This window comes from Capsicum annuum, unplaced genomic scaffold (genome assembly GCF_002878395.1).
Source record: "Capsicum annuum cultivar UCD-10X-F1 unplaced genomic scaffold, UCD10Xv1.1 ctg81678, whole genome shotgun sequence".
NCBI classification, from domain to species: Eukaryota; Viridiplantae; Streptophyta; class Magnoliopsida; order Solanales; family Solanaceae; genus Capsicum; species Capsicum annuum.
The window spans coordinates 167,636-173,801 of NW_025892414.1; the positions used below are offsets into that span (position 1 = coordinate 167,636).

At 33.4% G+C, this 6,166-nt stretch overlaps 1 pseudogene; it reads right to left on the minus strand.

Moving 5' to 3' along the window:
• LOC107868379 overlaps positions 1-6,166 on the minus strand; it is a 61,989-nt pseudogene that overhangs the window by 33,886 nt on the left and 21,937 nt on the right.

Consider the following 6,166-nt stretch of genomic DNA (forward strand, 5'->3'; position numbering starts at 1 on the left):
GCTTAACTGAGATTATCGTGACAACATGACATGGCTCTAGGCACACAACTATGTTTTTTGGGTACGAATACCCCCAGGACTCGATAGAAGGAAACTGACACACATGATATAACTTGATAACAAGATTTGAGTCCATAATTCATAATATCATAAGTAGGGGATATCATATTTCATATAGTTATTCAAAATCTTAAACATTGTAGGGAATGCATAGATATATTTCGTGTACATATTGTATATCTCCATTATCTTGCATGCTTCATACCACCACAATAGCAACACATGAAAAACATGGAATTCATATTGAAGTATATATCTAACATGAACTTGTCATTTAGACATTATAGAACCATACAAACATGAATTTCTAGCATCCTAAGCATTTTATCAAACATCTTGCATGCATTTTTTAAGGCATAGGTGGGTGTCATACTTGCACTATATTAAACCACCTAAATTTCATGGTTTTCAATTAACAAACATATATATTTCATGAAAATACCTTTAGACATCACATTGAAACTTAAACAACAATCGTCAACATGTACATACTCATATCACCACAAAAAGTTTATAAAATAACATTTAAAAGCATGATTCTTGAACTCTATGAACGAATTGAATCCATAGATGAATACTATGCATACCTTAGTGATTGAATCTTGAAAGAGATCTAATGTTTCTAAAGGTTCTTGAAGAATTCTCTTAGGCTTGCTCTTGAGGAGATAATCTTGAGAGAAACCCTAATCTTATGGTTGAGAGTGTAAGAGAGGGTTTTTAAGATGCTTAACTGAAGAAAAATGGGAAAATTATGCCTCTTTAGGGTTATAAGTAATGTAAGGTGAAGGAAAATACCAAAATACCTTTATGAAATAAGTTGCTGCAAATCATAGCCGATGACATTTGTGACAAGGAGTTAAAAATGTGGTAAGTCGTAAAAAATATCGTCACACAGGAGCTGGAATTGATGGTTTCTGCCTAAGTCTGACGACCTTTGTGGTAGGGCGTCACAAATGTGGTAAGATACCACGAATGTTATCACTTAGGAGCTGGTTTCTGTCTAAGGATGACGACCTTCGTGGTAGGGCATCATAAATGTGGAAAGCTACCACGAATGTCATTACTTAGGAGCTGGTTTCTGCCTAAGGCTGACGAACTTTGTGATAGAAAATCACAAATGTGGTAAGATACCACGAATGTCGTCACTTAGGAGCTGGTTTCTGCCTAAGGCTGACGATCTTCGTGGTAGGGCATCACAAATATGGTAAGCTACCACGAATGTCATCACACAGTAGTTGGTTTCTTCCTAAGGCTGACGACCTTCGTGGTAGGGCATTAAAAATATGGTAAGATACCACGAATGTCATCACACAGTAGTTGGTTTCTTCCTAAGGCTGACGACCTTCGTGGTAGGGCATCAAAAATATGGTAAGATACCACGAATGTCATCACTTAGGAGCTGGTTTCTGCCTTAGGCTGACGACCTTCGTGGTAGGGCATCACAAATGTGGTAAGCTACCACGAATGTTATCACACAGTAGTTGGTTTCTTCCTAAGGCTGACGATCTTCGTGGTAGGGCATCACAAATGTGGTAAGCTACCACGAATGTCGTCACACTATTTCTAGCCTGACATGCTAGAGTAAAATAGGAATAACTCTTTGCTCCGCTATCGAATTTAGGTGAAATTAGTGTAGTTGTAAAGATAATTCAATTATCTCTCTGTGGATGGGTCATGATATCAAAAATTCCAAGTATAATGAGAGATATGCTCATTTGAAGTTGACTATACCAATATCCTTCTTAAGAATTCAATCGGTAAGGAATGTTTTGATTTGCCTGATAGCTGGGAGTTATTTGAATCCTTAATATACATCTGATCTACTCATAAAACTATAAAATAACCATGATGTACTATGCATGAGCTTGGTACATGGCTCTAATATTGGTTTGGATTTTTCGGGGTATTACAAAGAGGTTGAAGTCAAGCACTTACATACTACTGATCAGGTTGTTGATGTCCTAACCAAATCACTTCCACATGCTTCTTTCAATCGTATGTTTGACAAGTTGGGTATTGTAGACATCAACACCAATTTATGGGGGCGTAAAAGAGGTATACGAAAATAATTTGTAATTATATCATTAGTTATCTGCTTTTACAGTTGTAATTAGTTATAGTATCACTTTAGGAGTGTAATTAGTTGTTGTATTACTTTAGGACTCAATGTTGTATTAGTGCCTATATATTCTCCATTAACTTATGAATAAACTATCGATCTTCTCATTCTCTGTTTAGCAGTAGTTGCTTTATCATCAATGGTAGTTTAGGAAAGATTTTTGGAACTTCCCAGTTCCCCTCACCCCAAATACACACACATGAATAATATAAACCAAGTTTTCTAAAATGTATTTAAGATGATCACCTATTTTACTTCTAGCAGCTTGTCTCTCTATAATCTTTCTTGCAACTGAGTATCCATTCTTTCCTTAGCAATTGGATCTAGTTTCTCCATTATCTCTTTCATCATTTTCCCAATCTTAGAACGGAAGGTGATAATCTCTGGATGATAACGCCCTAATCGAGACTGCTTGAATCTTGCTGCCTCATATTTACATTCGTCCAACATTTCATCAATTTTGTTGGTTTTAGTACTCTTAAAAACTGAAAATAGAGATGAGTTAGAAGAGAAGAGACACAAAGAAGTTTATTTTTATTTTGTGGTAAAACTGTATATTTTATTGATCATCAATTCCTCCTTAATATATGCTATTACAACCAAATAATAACTAATCAGTCTCCTACCAAAAATAAATCACGTGCATTATTCCTTAAAGTAACTTTTAATAGTCCTCCTTGCTTTAGGAACAACAAAATTTTAGTTTTCTATCCTGGGATCTCCACACTTGATAATTGAAAGTGACCTTGTCAAATAAATCTGCAGATTCATCTTTTGACTTGTAGTGAACTAAATTCACTTCCCGTCTTGAATGCAACCCTTGATTATTAAATCCTTTTGGCATGTTTTCCTTCTTCGATTGCATCTTGAATTTAAACTTATCTATTTTGTTTTTCTAAAACATAGATAACTTTTCCATTTCTTCAATTCCTTTCGGAATATTGAAATCTCATTTAATTAAACCTAGGAGGTTCACATATTAATTGTACTTTTTCAATTAAAGGATCATCTTCTAATTTTTTCCTCCTATGATCTTTTTCATGTTCTACAGAAATATCTTACATTAGATCAAATGAGAAATGTTTACCTCTCATTTTAATGTTTAAAACTTCTTTTCCAGCATCATAATTGATAAAACAATTTTTATCCTCAAAAAATACTTTATATTCTTTCTGTACCAACTGATAAATACTCAACAAGTTTTGATCAATATTAGGTACATAAAGAACATCTGAAATTGCTTTATTACCTGAACTTGTTTTGATGACAACGGTTTCTTTTCTTTCAACAAAGATCTGGTCACTCTTTTCAATCCTAACTTTGGATATTTTAGTAGGCTTTAGTTCTTTAAACAAACTCTTATTATAAGTCATGTGGTTGGTGCAACCACTATCAATCAACAAAAAATTTGTTGAAACCTTACTTGAGATACATGTTAAAATAAAAATATGGTCTTCTTCTTCTTCTTCTTCATTGACCACACGTGCATCTCCTTCATGATTCTCAAATTTACTTTTGCAAATCACTACTTCATGGCCAAGTTGATTGCACTTACTATACTTTGCGCCCGGCCTTTTTCAACATCTATATGGTGGATGACCTATTTTTCCACAATGCTCACAAGGTGGGTAATTTTTAAAAATTTTACCCTTTCTTTGAGTTTTGTGGTTGGCTACTAAGGCTCCTTCAACCATACCATTTTGCCTCATAAGTTTCCTTTGTTCCAGTGCCTGAAAAGAATTTAACAATTCTGCCAAGGTAATCTTGGGAAGATCTTATTTATTTTTCAAGGTAGTTATACATACTTCATATCTTTCAGGTATTGCAACAAGAATTTTTTCAACAATTCTTGAATCCTTAAATTCAGTGCCTAGTAATCTTACCTTGTTAACAATGCCAAGTAATCTGTCCAAGTGCTTTTGACTGTCTTGGAGTCTTTCATTCTCTGCAACTCGAACTCTCTTATTAAATTCAGTACTTGAATTCCTCAGATTCTTTCATCTCCAGCATATTATTTCTTCAGATAATCCCAAATTTATTTTGGCAATATGAGAGACATAATTCTTGTAAAAATAGTTGTTGAAACAGAAGCAAATAGAGTTGCCTTCGCCTTGGACATCATGGTTATTTTTTTCCTTGTGACTCTTGATTTGGACTATGGTGGGATTATTTGACAATGGATTAAATTCATATTCCTCTTCCACAGCATAGATCAAGAGCCTCCAAGTAAGTTTTCATTCTCACAGCCCATAATTGATAATTTTCACCATAAAAAATGGGTGGAGCCATTTGTGAAAAGCTATTTTCAGAATCTATCTCTTCACTCACAGGTTCTTCAAGAAAATAGCTCTGACACCAATTGTTGATTTTACTAATCTTAAAAGATGAAAATAGAGATGAGCTAAAAGAGAAGAGACACAAAGGAGTTTATTTTTTTCTGATAATCAACTTCTCCTTAAATAGTTCTATTTAAACCAAAAATAGATTAAACTAACCATAAAAGAAAACCTATTTGCTATAAAAAATAATAACTAATCAGTCTCCTACCAAAATAGGAATTCCAATTTGACTAGGTATGTAAAAAAATTGGAGAAAATCAAAAAATAAATCACGTGCATTATTTGTTAAAGCAACTTTTAACAAATAGCAGCATTGAGTTTCTGGGGGGTTTGGGCCATAGGTGACAAAAAAGTTTTAAAATGAGGTATAGGTGACACAAGTCTTAATAATTGAGTAGAGGTGACAATTACTTCATTATGGTTTAAGAAAGTTTGGAAAATTTCAAAATAACCCACAAGTTTTTAAATTTACACTTTGATTCAAATGTTAGTTAATATATAACGGGGAACGAAGGGAAAAAAGACATCTTTTTTTCTCTCCTTATCCATTGTTATTTTCTCTCTTCACGATATTTGTTTTTCATTGTTGCTGCTGCTTTATTCATCATATTCTGATTCATGATCATCATCTTATACTTCATTATCAACTTCATATTCTTTTTGTTGACCATTGTTGTTGTTACACCAATTGCTGCTCTTTGACCAAAGTCTTATGTCAAATTTTGTTTCATAAATCATTTTCAACTTTGGAATTTACTTGAGAGGAGACTTTGGTAAGTCAGATTATGTTTTTTAGTTGAACCTGGGTAACTGCTAGTGTGTTGTTTATTCAATAATAGTTTGCACGCGAACATAAATGCAATACAAGAGCAATCTGTTTAAACAGATCCATTATTTGCGGCACCAGATAAATATTCTGTTGTAACAGTAGACTCATGTTGGATTCATGTTTAAGGGTTCTAGGTTCCCATAATATGATTATAAATCGAATAGATGGGTATTTTGTTGCATTAGATTAGTAATCTATTTCAACAGATAAATAATCTGTTTCATCAGATTACTAATATGTTTTGAACAACAAAATACAGCTCCTGTCACACACAAAACCTAATAGATAACTCATATGTTCTTTCTATTGATACTAGAATCAAATTATTCCTTAATTGTAGACATGTCATTTGTTAAGAAATAGAAATAGATATCACAAAAATTAAATAAGAAATAAAAAGTCAAGTGCATCAAACATAATTTTTTATAAAACAAACGAAAAAAAAAAATACATAGATAACATAAAAAATCTTAATTATTAGTATCATTATTATTAACATCATTATTATTTGTATGGCCAGCCGGCCAATCTTCAAAGGGCAGCAGCAACGCCCTTCACAGCCTGCGGATCTCCCGCAGCATCCTTTCTTTGACGGCGGCCAACTCCTAATGCAGGTCATGAACCTCCTTCTGCAGTTCCCTCATGGCGTCTCATAAAATAGCGACATCCCATACAAGATCATCCATATCTAAAAAATGCATAAGTTGACAAAATACACACGTAAACACAAAAGTAAGGAAGAGAAAGAATTCGAATGTAATGTAATGTAATACAACGTATATTTACACAAAAATCAAGAAAAAAACTTACCAGAGACAG